This window comes from Haemorhous mexicanus, chromosome 6 (genome assembly GCF_027477595.1).
Source record: "Haemorhous mexicanus isolate bHaeMex1 chromosome 6, bHaeMex1.pri, whole genome shotgun sequence".
Lineage (NCBI taxonomy): Eukaryota > Metazoa > Chordata > Aves > Passeriformes > Fringillidae > Haemorhous > Haemorhous mexicanus.
This window is the reverse complement of record NC_082346.1, coordinates 55,078,263-55,093,136: the sequence shown is the minus strand read 5'-3', so window position 1 is coordinate 55,093,136 and position 14,874 is coordinate 55,078,263. Positions and strand designations below refer to the sequence as shown.

The window sequence follows — 14,874 nt, the reverse complement described above, 5'->3', positions numbered from 1 at the left end:
AAAGGTGATGTGAGGAAATTGTTTTACTAAGTAAGGACCACAAAATTAATTATTTACTGCACGTTAATTTGATGTACAATTTTTTAATTCTAGAAGGATTTTTGTCATTCTGCTGCTGAACAATGTAATTTTGGAGTTCAGCCCAGGTCTTTGTATCCTGAGGTACATGAGGATGGCAGTACTAAAGAGGTTGTTAGCAGCTTTCTGACAGTTCAGATATCTTGTGTGTTAGGGATGAAGTCACTCCTTTCCACATAAGACAGCTGTTCAAATGCAGAATTCCTCTCCCCATATGCATTTGAAGTGTGGGGTGTAAATTTTCACTTCCTTTTCTGCTGTAATTGAGCTATTTAAAATCACCTCAGAATCTGGTGTATTTGTAACTGGATAGTGTTATAAATGCCCAAAATACAACTCTTCTGTTCAAAATATATCTGGTAGATTTTTCTTTTGTTTGCTGAAGTTTTGGTTTGCCTTTTTTTTTTAAATTTTTAAAAAATTTCTTCAGTCAGAAAAGTGAAGTGCATTAAATTTTTTTCAGCTGGCCTGTTTGATCTTTCCCAGCCTGAACATAAAAATGTCAAAGGAACCTGTGAGTAATCTGAAACACAAGGTGTGACTAAGGCAAATTTTCAAGGCCATACTGAGGCATGACTTTCTTTGAAAAAAAAACTGTTGGAAGTCCTGGTCCAAGCTGGCATGCCTTAGTTATGGTGTTTTGAATGGTACATCAGAAGCTGCAGGGATGAATATAAAGCATTGTGTCTCTTTTCCTCTCTGTTGCTATGCTTCATTAAAAGGTTATCAACAGCAGTTTTAACTTAGCAGCATCTCAGTCTCCATCTCAGTACTGCATTTCTTCCTGTTACACTTTCTCCCCAGGATGTAGTGTCATTTCTCCAAAGTGGCTCCTCTCCAAGCTGTCCCACAATAAGCATGGGTAGATGTACATCTGCTTGTGGACCACTGGAGACCAGTCTTCACCCAAATGTAGCTGCTGACCTACTCAAAGACAATGCTAATAATAGCCACAGATCCATAGTTTCTGAGTGTCTTATGTGCTTCTCCAAGAGGAGTTCATGGACCTATCAATGCACTTCACTCAATAACCACAAGTTCATAACAATTTTTGACTATTACTAATACAGTACAATACAAATGAATGTGTTAACAGTGCTGTTGTTGTTTGGAAGCAGCAGTATTGCTTATGAGAGAACAGTTTCTATTTTCCTGCCACAATTATTGCACATTACTATTCATTTCAATTGAAATAGAAAAGAAAAGTCACTCAGGCTTTGGAATATGGACGTTTAATATGTCTCTTATACATCTATTTTTTATTTTAACTTATTTACTGTGTGTCTTTTCTTGTCTCACTCTGTACCCATTAATACAATTCAAAAATGATTGGGTTTTTTTAAAATATAACTTCAAAAGAGAAATGTGATTTTCCCAGCATGCTGAAATCTTGGGTGGCATACAGTGTTGTCACTAGCCATATAATTTAAAATTAACACCATTGACAAATGCTGCTTTAAAGCTTCTATTAAAAAATCATAACATGTGAGTGTGGTAGGGCTTTTTTGCTGATCTAGATTTACATTTGTGTAATTTACAGTTAATAACTGGAGAGATCTTGTTATAGCTTGATTATTCTTCTTCAGTATATCCCTTGTTTTGTATCCCATTATTCACTCAAAGAACTTAATTAAATGAATCAGAGTATAAGCTCACATTTGCTGCAACAATCACAATTCCCCATAGATAATTTTGTTTGGCTGGTTTTGCTGGGATTTCCAGGAAGGTTCCCAGAAACTGTTTCACAGAATAGAGGGATTTCTCTTTTTAAAATCCTTTTTTGGTGTTACACAAATCTGAGCCCAGAAGAGTTTAATTTTTGAGAAATAACCATGAATTCTACATGCATGTGTGTGTGACTCTATAACAACAAAATCTTCAGAATAAATTGCATTTAAGTTGAATCTTATTTGATTTTTTGTGGTTGGCTTTGGAAACATTTGGTAGTTATTTTCCATTGAAATTCATATCCTCTTGGGGCAGCAATGTGTTTAAGTTCTTCTCCTGTTATTTCTGCTCTGTAATCTTAATTTTAAAACTTGTTTTCAATTTTTTTTTCCGTTTGCTGTGTTGTGTGTACTTATCTTTCACATGGCAATAAATAATTCTGCATTTAGTACTGGTGGTCTTGGTCTTAGTGTGCATGTATTTGTGTTGAAGGGCTACAATATATAGCCCAGTAAATAGCATTGTTCTTTATTTTGAGAAAGAGAGAAGGAAAAGTTCTAATTTCTATCCATATTGCTGAAATAAAAATGTGGCCTCTCCATTCAAGAATGTGGCTGTAGTTTTTCAAATTTACTTGTAGGGCTTAGATGACCCATTTACAGCTGGCTAAACTGGGATGTTTTTAAGAAATAAATTTTTAGAAAAGGATGTTCAACACTATGGAAATTTTGACAGGAAAGCTGGCCCCAAAGAACCAGTAACACTCTCAACTGCTGTCTGTGAGTGCAATGCAGCTCCCTTGGTTTCTGTTGCTTTTGTTGGGTCAAGATGCTTGATTGCTTGATTCATATTAGACATTAAATAATACTGCATCATGCCTCAGTGTCCTGACATTCTAATGGCAGGCATTAAAGATAAGGCACCATGTTATGAGTCAAAAGGGGAGAAGCTGTTTTGGGATTTTGGGATTTTATTTTTGCTTATTAACATTTAATCGAAGACATTTCTATGAGAGCAGGTGAAAGCTTCCTCTGAGCACATAGCAGACTGACAAGGTACAAGCCAGCTTGAATGCAGAAGCTGTGTCACTGTGTCAGTGTTCCACTGCTTTGCAGGAAAGAGTAGCTCAGGCAAAGTCACCTGTTCACAGTGCTGCACAATGTTTCTGCTAATGCTGGGTTGCTTCTTGCCAGCCTAAAGGGGTGAGTGACTCTGACTTCTCACACATTCACAGACATGCATCCATTTCTGTGAGTATCAAAGGCTTGTTCTGAGGGTCCCCACAGCAGTGGAAGCAGTCCACTCATCTCTAAGGAGGTTTGTATCATATCCCAAGGGCTCTAACCCGAATTTATTGGAGCTAAGTGTCATATCTCAGAGCTCCAGCTGAAATATGGTTTCAAATGGTAAATACAAAGTAAGACAGTAAGATTCTGTTTCCAAAACTTGAGCCTGAACTGGGACGAAGCTTAGATGGAAATGATCATCCAGCCCAATCTCTTGCCAAAGCAAGATTATGTCCTGCAGGCTGTTTTCTATCATTTGCCAATCTGGCTATAAAAGCACCAAACAAATAGGCTCCATTACTGGGAAGAGTCTGGGAGACTGTTCCATTGTTTAAGAAAAGTCATGCCAGTTCATTGTTTTCTGAAATTAAGTATTTGTTTTTTTTCTTATCTTAGTTAGATCTTATCCTTGGTTATGTTCTGAGATACCAAATCAAAATCTGACATTATTAAAGGCAATATAGTTCTTGGCTCTTGCAATCTACCTTTGTGCCCTCAAACCCAGGATGCTGACCACCCCAAGGCAAAGGGCTGCATAGCTGCATGACCATAATTATTCTATGCTACAAGGGCCAGGGCAAGTGATGGCTATAAAATGCCTTTTGCTGACTTTTTGTATTTGGCTTCCTCTTGCCTAATTAACAGCTTTCTCCATCCCATCACAGTTTTTGCTGTTATTCTGTGAGTGTTTGCCAGCAGCTGTACCTACTTTAGTAAGTAGTGTGGCCTTGCAAGAGTGTGGGGTGGAAGGAAAACAGGACCTATAGAATAAAATGGTTGGTGCTGATGGCTTAACATCCACAGTCATGTGTGCTTTAAGGTTTTCGAATAGTTCTGGGCTGGTCCCTCAAACTGCATGTATGTACTGTTTGGAGATTATTATATGGACTTCTGGAATGTTTTTTCTGATTTAGTTTTGCCTGAAAGTCTGTGAGTATGAGTTTGTTTTATTATGTGAATCTGAGTGTAGTATGTAAGGATGAACTAAAATGTTGGTGGCAGATACAATCCAGATATTTTTGAGTGTGTGTTGTTGAGAGGTGAATGCAACATTATATACCAAGAAGAGAGATTTGAGGCAGACATCAGGAAAATGTTTGTAATGATAAGGGCAATGAAGGACTATGGAAGTTGAATAAAATCCACGCTGAAATATTTCTAGGAAAAGGATAAATAAAAAATATTTTGCTAAGCAGAAATAAACAGTTGTTCCTACACAGAAAAACGGAAATGAATTTTGGTCAGTTTATGGCATCCCTTCAGGCCAAATTTCCCCTGGTGAAAAGGAGGCTTGTGGTGGGGTCTTTATTCTTTACAACTACCCAAAAGAAGGTTGTAGTGAGGTGGGAGTCAGGCTCTTCTCCCAAGTAACAAGAAGTAGGACAAAAGGACTCAATTTGTGCCAGACAAAGTTTAGACTGAGTATTAGGAAATATTTTTCATTAAAAGGGTTGTCAAGCCTTGGAAGAGGCTGTCCAGGGAAGTGGTGAAATCACCTTCCCTCGGAGTGTTTAAAAGACCTGTAGATTTGGCTCTTGGGGGCATAGTTTAGTGGTAGATCTAATGAGTTTTAAGGCCTTTTCCAACATAAACAATTCTATGATTCTATAATGGGTATCCTGTTTCCTCATGCATATCAGTTTAATTTTTTCCATTTTTAAAATTTTTTGTCCTTCTTTCCTGCTATTTTGTTTCCTTGTCTGTAACTTATAACTTGTGCTAGTTTAGCTACATCATGGAGTCTCACTGCAGGCAATTTACTCTCCCAGATACCAAAAGCTTTTAACAAAGTTGACTCAAAAATCTGGTCTAGCAAATAATATACATTATAGGTGACAATCTACTGTGAGCCAGATTTCAAAACACATACCATGTTTTCTTTAGGTCTGTTTAAACTCAGGTTCAGATGAGAAATAATCACAAATGGTTTACTAAATTGATGGCATATAGTTGTTTCCCAACGTTAATTTGAAATTCAGCCAAGCGGAAAACTTCACATTAATAAAACTGCTGCCATTCTCTTCCTCTCTATCATACAGTTTTGGGAATTATGGTCAATACTGTGTGTATCAGTGTGCTCACTGTTGAGAAAGAAGTGTCTTGAAAGAGAACTGCACCCCACAAATATACATGTCTGAGCCAAACCCCAAACAAATCCTACTCCTAAGCCTCAGTCACTAAGGCCCCTTTTAAATGCCTCCCTTTTGTATAACAATTTTTTGCTTTATGCATTTTCTCCTGTGGCTTGTGAAGACACCCTCCAGTGTCCCCAGAGGATGGACCTTGTAAATGGATGGTACAGGTGTCCAGTTTGGACACAGAGAAGCAGTCTAGACTTGCCTCTTGGCTGCTGTTTAATGCAATCTCTGGAAAAAGGAAAATGTAGACTTAAACCTACTCTACCAAAATGTTTTAAATCCAGGTCACTCATTTCCCAATATTTTATCTTAAAGCTGATTCATGCTCTAAAGATGGCAAAGATTTAGAGATCCAAGGCCACTTTATATGTGTTCTTTTGTGCTGATGATATTTTATTTAGAAAAATACATACTTTTCTTTCTCAGGTATTTCCATTTTGCTAGGATAAGTAATATTCAGAAATATTTTTTGATGTCCAAAGTTATGTGTATATCCCTACCCATTTCTGATACTGAATTTTGTAATTTTAAAAAAGAACAATAAAGGGGGCATGTTTTGCTACAAACATCAGTTTTGGAATGAAAACATTTTCATCTATGAGGCTCCATTTGTTCTGCAGTTAGCAAATACTTCAATTGACACTGTTGTCAAACCAAGGACATAAAACTGAGAGTGTGATATGTTATCTGCTGCCAATTACGTAAGTTGGTGATGCATAAGTTATTGCAAAAAATGGGGTCATGACCCCTAAACCAACTCCTTTTGAAGTTGTAGCTCTTCATTAAACCTCCCGCATATTTGTATATTTTAGTTGGTTAACTCTTAACTGATTTTATGCAAGTGCTTATGAGGAAGATTATATGACATTAAAGAAAAAGCAGACTTATGTCTACAGAAATACCAATTTGTTGATATGCTCATAGAGAGGTGACTGACTAAAACATGAATTTTCGTTTGTAATCAAAGAACTTAATCCAAGTTCCTAATCAAAGAGATGCTTGAGAATAAATATTTTTGACCATCAAATGTAAATATTAAAGTTATTGCAATATATTACCTAGCAGCAAGGTGAGAAGATTGGGACTCAACCTCTCCAGTCCTTGTCTTACCTTTTATGTGATCTTTTATGGCAATGTTACATTAAATCACTAAATTCTCCCTATGCTTTCATTTATCTTTCTGCATGACTAAATATGACTAAAACTCATATTTGACATGTGAAAATAGCGTGTAAGTAATAGACATAAACCTTCATTTGAAAAATGCCAGCCAAGCTGGGAAGAGTGTTAGGTGAAGAAATCACTTGCAACTGGAACAGTGAGGCCCTTTTTCATGTCTGGGGCAGAAGTTTCCAGCAACTTTAAGACTCAAGGTATTGTGATGTACCTTCACTCTAATACAATGGGCTTGTTAGAGGACCATTTAGCTAAAGATTTTTTTTTTTTTTTTTTACTCCAGAAAGGAAAAAAAATATGACTTTAAAATATTATTTCTTTTCAAAATGTGGTGGAATTATGACCTGTCAGAGGATTGGACAAAGCCTCTCCTAGAACAGCTAGAAGTCCTCCTTCCTCCTCATTCAGGTCAAGGACTGAAAAACAGGTGATTCATACTCTACTAGATAACTTTACCAAATGGTTTTCTTTGTTTTTCCTTGCATTTTTGGGACCCCTCAGCTACCTCTGTTGCTCTGCAACTTGCTAGCTTCACACAAGCAGTTACCTATTCACTGACATGGGGAATGACCAATGCAATAGGTCAATGGGCAGCCTGAGTTCAAGCCCTTGTTCAATTAATGGTTATTTATTTATACAAAGTGAAACAGGTCCAACAGGAGAGACAGAATACAAGAAAAGCTTGATATTTTGGTGGCCGGGAAGCTTGCCTGGAATTCAGGATTCTGACATCTTGCAGAACAGAAATCTGGACTCCTATGCCACCGGTCAGAGAATTGATCATAGGATGATTATCTAGGAGGGCTGCAAGTTTTCTTGCTCTTTGATGTATTACATCCTAGGCATGAGAATCTTCCTCAGGTAAGAACTTCATAAGAACTGGTAAAAACCTGCAAAAGGTTTGGTCTCAAGGGAATAACATTTCTCAGTGAAAGAATGCATTGCTGTAAACTCCAATGGGGACATGACTAGAGTTCTTACGACCATGTAGGTCCAGAGTTTGTCCATTGTGATGATCCATCAGTGCCCTGAGTTTGAAGGAGAGGTCAACAAGCAGTGCTGGAAGGCATGAGTCTCAGGAAGCCTGCAGAATGCCAAAGCATATGTCTGCATAAGTGTCAGACTTGTAAATCAGCAGTTGGCACAAAAGTTTAACAATGGGGAAATGGTCACATATAAACATTCGTTTGGGGATTAGGCTTATGAGTCTGGCTGCTTTTAAACACTTTAGCTGACATTGATATAAAACCAGGAGACTGACATGTGATCTGTTGCCAGTTGCCTTCAAATTACTATGTCTGATGAGAGAAAAAAGAGATGAAGTTAATGGAGAAATGGGACAGGTCATCTGGACTCTGATAATTATTGTTCCCTAGAAAATAAAAGTTTTGAAACTTTCCTGGAAATGAAGTTTTATGATCTGCTACAACAGCCCACAGGGGGAATGCTGCAACCTACACATATTGACAATTGTGGTATTACCAGACAATTAATTTTTATGAGTAATTTCCAGAGCAACCCTCAACCATGCAGTCACGCACACAGTGCAACAGTGTGCCATGGAATCGAGACTCAGCTAAAGGCCACAGATTATGCAGATTTATTAATATTTGCAAAAAAGTTCCCAACAACAGAGAGCAAATTGAGCAACAGAATAGGGAAGAAGAAATGGACTTGACAATAAAATGAGTTTTGTAAGGATATGATCCAGAGCATGGTGAACTAACCAGAAAGATTTCAATTGTTTTTTTTGGGTATTGGATATATCTCAAGAGAAATGAGACTTATATCTTTCCCCCTACTTTCTCCATCTGAATGGAAAATACATTCTTGCTCACAACTGGCATACCCTTTAGTGATCAAGAATTACAAGCAAAATGTTGATTACATTTGAGATGTAGAGCCAAGAATCCCTACCTAAGCAGTCCCAGGAGTGGCTCTCCAACAGCTAAGCAACTGGCAAATTCTCTCTAACAGTGCCTTCCTATTTGTATTAGACTCAGAGTAGTCTTACCCTGTACTTAACGTTGCAAACCCATTCTGCTTTCTCACTTAAAACACAAAGAATAATGAAGTAACTGGATTTTTAATTTCATTTCTCTTAAATCCTTCTCCATACACACCTTACTTGCAAAGGTAATGACCTATTCAGTTGTCCTCTTATTATGTCCTCTAGTCTGAGTAGTAATAGCTGTTACTTTTAAACAGCTATTAAATACTTCAGTAGCTCTTAAACCATGCCAAGGAATACTTGCGATAAAAGAACAATGAAGAGAGATGACTGGAGATTAAATTGTAGAACTGAATTTATTTGTATATCGTTCAGAACAAAATAATAGTTCTTTCAAAGTCCCTGTTAAAGGCTGTTAGACAAAATGATATACTTTGCACTAAGTGAGGCTACATAGATCATGGATTATGGCCCCAAGTGATAGATCTCCCAGATAAGCTTGGTTATCTATTTTAAAAAATTTTCTTTCTGTGGGAACAAAAGATTGCTGCCTAATGTAAGTAATATTTGAAAAACTCATCCTGCTGTGATAGCAACTCTTATTTCATCCTACACATTGAAGAACATAATTTATCTTAACACTAGGCATTGAGCAAAGCTAGCTGTGGGGAAGTACTAATAGGGTTTCCTTTTACTGCTGAACTCAATTGAAATCTGCAGTCAAGCCAAGCCTGGTTTAAGTACTCTGCTGGTTATTTTCTTTAACGTGGTGTGAAAGACCAAGGCTGCTTTATTGCAATGGAAGGATAAGTTACCAGCAAGACATGCTGAGTTGAGGAGCTGGTGACAACACGCAGAAAGAGAAATTGGCATTACTTCCCATCACTTTGGAGATACAAGAATAAGCTTGCTTACAGAGAAAACCAAAACATTTTCAGTGGAGAATGCTCAACAGAGAGTGCTACTGTTTGGTGGATTGCACCCTTCTCAGCCTCCAGCAGATCAGGAGTAAGCACTTCCAGGTCCCTAAGAACAAGCCCCTCACCTTGCCCAGGCTGTACATGATTGGAGTGCCTGCTTCTCATCTTCTCAGAAATCTGGATTCCATCTGTATCAGAAAGCCCAAATTCCATGGTCTGTGGTTTTACCCACTCCCTTCACAAGCATTGTAGGTGCTGGCTTTCCCTCTGTGGAATCTCTCTGTGTTGCTTTGTCCAGGATCCTCTAAGGTAGCATCAGGGGAGACAGTTGTCCTTCACCTGGCCTCAACACACACACAAACCCCTTAACACCAGGCATTGGCATCTCCTGCAGGGTGATTCTGCCTGGGGGGAACAGCACCAGCAGTGCCTAAAGCTTTGCAACAGAACAGAAAATATGCAGTACAATTGGATTAAGAGAACAGAAATGAAAAAGACATGCAGTTTTCTGCTGTTACAGCACTGGACACAGAACAGGATTTCCAGTTTAAACTCAGTCAAATGATTAAGCACAAATAGTGTATTTGGAACTATCAGTTTAACTTTTGTCCCAGACTTTCCTGAGGACACCAGGAATTCCTCTGTGTTTGCTAAGCCACAATAGAGGCTCTTTTCTCAAGGACAGGTAAACATATAGCTGTTAACAGTCAGGTTGTAAAGGATAACTGAGCTTACCCAAGGACTTGGTTTCTCGAGTTCATCTGCACAATCAGTGATTCTGATCTTCACATCTGTGAAGATCCCCTGGGGGTCATGCAGGTTGCCCTCTTTGCTTTGTCTTGCTCTCAGGATTTTTTTTTTTTTGCTAGTTCCTTGTCCACAAAGAGCTGTGGCAGAATGATGCTTGAAAACTTGTCTCTGTTCACTCTATCAGTGTCACAGCAGATCTAGTTTTTTACCAGGGTGCCCCATTGCTATGGCTCGAGGAATGAGGGGGACACGTATTTGTAAAAATGATAATAAAAATCCAGTATGTTGCCACAAATAGCGTAAAGATAGAAAATTCTGATTCAAAAATCAGGATTCAAAGGTCAATATGAGTTTGTTGGGCAGAAACAATTATTTAATCCATGTTGTGGAGCAACAAGCCCACTAATATCCTGATCTTGATTTTATCTGGAAAGTGATGATAATGGCAAAGATGATATATTCTACGTCTACTACAAAATTAGCAGATTTTTCTGTGGACCCCATCCAAATACTATTGAAGCCTCCAGAAAACCCCCCCCACAAAACCACACGAAAACAAAGGGTGCTTTTCTGTGCTTGCATACCAAAGGAGATGTGTATCGGTTTTGCTTTTAAACACAAACCTTAGCATGCATCCAGACCCATCCAGCACAGGATTACACAGCTGATGTGTACATTTCTCCTTTTTCCACTCTCATCAAAAGGTTCATCAAAGCTGTGGAGATGTTTGATATTCCTGGTGAGATGAGGTCAGTGCCCCTCTCTTGGAGCTGATTCATATGAAGTGGAGGCTGAAAGGGGACAGAGGGCATGGGAGAGAATAGGTACTATTTTTAGCACAGAGACATTTATCAGTAGCCCTGGCATCACTGGAAATCAGCAAAGAGAAGTCTCTGTTGGGGACGTGATTCATGAAATAATATACAGAAGACATGTGGCGACCTGCAAATAGCAGACTCCCCTACTGTCATGCCATTGACACCTGTTTGCATTTGGATTCTATCATACTTGTGTGCCAGTAGTTCAGACTTATTATTTTTCCCTTGGTCTTTAAGGGGTTAGCACAGATGGTGACTTCCCTTGTGTGTTTTGCCCTTTACACTTGTTTCTAGTGACCACCTGACTGCCTTCATTGTGGTTCTGTTCTTTTCAGAGCACTATTGATTATATACAGCACTTTGTGGGAATCTGGTATAAAGGGATGGCTTTGTAAGCCATCATGGGCTCTAGGTATCTATTTTTATCAACCTAAGCAATTGTTGCTTTGAAAAAGAGACCCCTACTTCCCAGGCTGTGTGTTGCTGACCTCGGTTAGTCCGAACTCCTTTGACCTCAGTGCAGCTTAAGCGATGTGACAGCCGAGTCAGCCCCTTTAATTCCAGTCTTTGTGAGGCTCATGTGATAATCATGCACTTGCTCTGTCAGAGGAACCGGCAAAGAGCGATTCTGTCTGTACTTGCTCCCTGCAGCAGACCTCTTTCTTGCCTTCTCTCTGCCACCAGATTCCTTTCATTTTGTTGGTTCTATTCAGGAACAAAGAGGACTTTGTTGAATTGTCTTTGTGGTTTATTTTCCTGGGCCTTGGAAGATAGCAGACTTTTGCCACTGTTTTATCCAATCCTTTATCACATGCACAATACCCTGAATGCTTAATGGAGGCTAGTGTGTGTTAGCCTATCTCCTTTTTATTTTCAGGTTGGAAGCCAAGGCTGACTTCTGCATGCCAAGCTAGGAATAATGGCTGGAGTAAAAACTCAGGGAGGTGTCTGTCCATGCAGCAGCAATAAAGGATTCAGTCAGAGGAGCTGTAGTCATCAGTAGATTTCATCTTGCTTTTCATGTTCTCTGGTCTTATTAGGCCCCCCATGTTTATGTGGAAATCTATTTCTTTACAGGTGTAGAACACATCTTCATCAAATGGTCTTTGGGCACATGTTCAAAAAGAGATAAAAATGCATTGGCTGGCCAGTACAGCTGTTAATATTTCACAGCTTTTATCTGAGCCTGTGAAAGTGTTTTGACATGTTAAACTGCTGCGGTCTGCACAGATGCAGAAAGGCAGTTCAAAAGAGTGAGACGAAGGACTCCAGTTTAGAGATTTTACCATAGAAGTCTTCTCCAAATCTCAGGACAAGTCAGTAATGTGGTGAGGACTAAAAAGAGCAGCTGACTCTAATCTGCCCTAACTACTGTCCTGGCTACATTTCTCATGACCTGCCAATCTACCTATTCCCAACACATAGCTCTTAATGTGTTTTCTTTAATTAATGCATCAAAACATGTTTTTTAAAACCATGGAAAATGTTGCCATTACTCAAGGCTGTCCTTGAGTGATAACTTTGTCTGTTTTGTCTATTGCCAGAAGGACACAGTGTGGTTTTTTGAGTCTCTGGACAAGGTAATAACTGAGAGTTGCTTCATCAAACCATTTCCCACGAGGGAAGAGATCTATAATCTTTGTTTTTAGTGGAACAGACTAACATCTCTGAAAGGGTAGTAGGCACCAAAATACAGTGCTTCTGGACTCTGTATAAAAAAGGTCAGGCAGTGTTTAACCCTGAGAGTGACCTCATGGACCTTGAGAGAATTTCATCAAGGATGTAGTTAGTCTGTATTTTGCAACAATTTGAAGGAAATAAGCTTGACATTTCAGAGATAAAGCTCACAAGCAGCACCATTCCAGTCACCCGATGTTCTTTGTAAATGGGATTTCTGTGCTGTTTATTTCTAAAAAAGTCTCATGTTCAAAACCTGAAACTTTCAGCCCTTACTTGAGCAAAAACTGCACAGAAACCAGTATGAATAGTGCCTAGAGCAAAGTGAAATAAAAGCTGGAGGATCTGGTGCTGTGTTATTTGGCTCATGCTGCAAAACTTCAGCAAATTTGTCTCTAGCGAGCAAAGCGAGCAGTTTTGACAGCTTTTATTATATTGAATTACAGTGACAAATAGGGGCATTGGTTTGCAGAACATTTAAAAGCGTGATAAACACAGTCCTAATGAGAAAGATGTTTTTTTATTTGACAGAACACCACTGTTTTTCCTCATGCATAAAAGTGCATTTAAAAAAAATAAAAAAAAAAGACCTGGTTATTTGAGGCAAAATTCCTGAAATATTATTCTCTAAATCTCTAAGCTTTCACTTATTACTTTTTATTCACAGAAGTATTTTATGATTATATTGTCCACAAAAATTGTTGCAGTGATAAAAGAAAATAAAATTGTTAGTTCAAACATAGAGTACCACAGTGTTTTCTTACAAATTTAAGTATGAATTTAAAACCAAACATGCTTTTCAACATTAAAAATCTTATTGTCCAGAGGATAAATGGTGCTTGTAGGGAGAGAACTGCTCTTATATCCCTCATGAAATTATAGTCTTTGGGTTGTTTAACTCCAGTTTTACCCACCATGGTGCTTTTTGAACTTTGAAACCTACAGTGAGCAACTTGTACTACAGAAGAAAATAATTTAATATCCACGTGCACACAACAGTTGTAGGAAGCTCACTGGAGAGAAATCTGTTTGGAAAGCAGGTAGTGTTATGGGTACTGCTAAAAATAGCAGTAATAACAAGATAATTTTGCTTATCCACCAGTAACACTTGCAAATGAAGGCATTTTGCCACAGCTGTTAGGGACTCAATCGCTTCTAACAAAGGTGTTTAGTCCAAGATGCTGGAATTTTACATGAGCGTGGATTTCACTGAAAACTGTTCAGTGCTGCTGTCTGTTACGTTTCTAAACTTGCATCCCTCTCCATCTTCTTTAAACACAGAGTTGCTGCTGCCTGTGCAGATTCCTTCTGTTATGCTGGTCCCAGACCCGTATATGTTCCAGCACCTCTTTTATTTTTGATGTGACAGTAAAATGGAACCAGGAGGTTGCTGCTGTTCAGACAGGTGCTCACACATTTGAGCCCTCCCCGCAGGTGCATCTGTGTGTGCGTGCCCTTCACACATGCACAGCATATGCGCTTATCTTGCCGTTTCTCTAATTTTCTGAGGAACTTTCAGGAGACTTAGCTGAGCTGCGTCTGTGCTGGCTGAGTTATTTCCTTACTTCTCCCTTCCTTTTCACTTGCCCGTTCCTCTCTGTCCCCCCAGCATGCCGCCTCAAGCTCGGCAGCCTGCTGAGATCGAGCCCCGGGCAGGGACGCCGCTCCCGGCGCCTCCCGGCAGCGCTGCCCTTCTCCGCGCGTTCGCCGGCCCGGGAGCCCGCTGCGGCGTGCTGGTGCGCTGGGCTGCGGTACCAGCTGAGAGCAAGCCGCCAGGAAAGCCACAGGAGCACAATGCATATGGAAATGAAGCAAGAGATGACAAACCTGCCGCTAGGGCAGCCTCTGCTCAGGCATGCTGAACAGAGGTGCAGCTGAAGGAATTTTTTATGTGTTGTCACATCCTCAGAGCTTGTTTTTCAGAGCATAGAAATGCCTTTTGTTGTCTTGGAAGCCACCTTCCGCACATTTACAACTTTTAAATCAGTCTTACTCGGATTCAGCAGAATTAGGGATAGGGAAATCCTATTAGGTCTTATTACCATTTGAACTACCAGAGCAGTATTGTTCTACATGTTAATGTGCCAAGCACTCTGTTCCTGTTTAAATAACTCGGTGTAAACACCATGTAATTATTGTCTGTGCCTCTTAATACATATTAATGTGCTTGAATAAAGATTTTTAATATTTCCCTTTGAGTTCAAACACTTTCCTGCCTGTTTTTAAGGATTTAGCCATTCCTCCTCATCAAGAAGGTTATGTTAATTTTGATGAGGCAGTAGAGAGAGGGTGAAACTATACTGACAGCTTATGCCATATGTTCTTTAGTTAAATTGCTTTTGGACTCCCTGTTGAATGAACTGATTCCCTTAAAACAAAATGCAGAAGGAGCATTGTCTCTTGAAACCTCTT

General features: G+C 39.2%; 1 long non-coding RNA gene across 2 annotated transcripts in view; it reads right to left on the bottom strand.

The window, feature by feature from the left end:
- Positions 1 to 8,634: 8,634 nt before the first annotated feature.
- The window catches only part of LOC132329349 (uncharacterized), a 48,890-nt gene continuing 42,650 nt past the window's right edge, over positions 8,635 to 14,874 (bottom strand). Inside the window, exons 3-4 of one of the 2 annotated variants that reach the window (XR_009487036.1) lie at positions 10,591 to 10,758; positions 8,635 to 9,653 (exon numbers count right to left, since the gene is read on the bottom strand). This is a non-coding gene — a long non-coding RNA (uncharacterized LOC132329349). Of the gene's footprint in view, positions 10,759 to 14,874 lie in introns of both variants that reach the window. The other variant, XR_009487035.1, reaches the window with a different exon arrangement.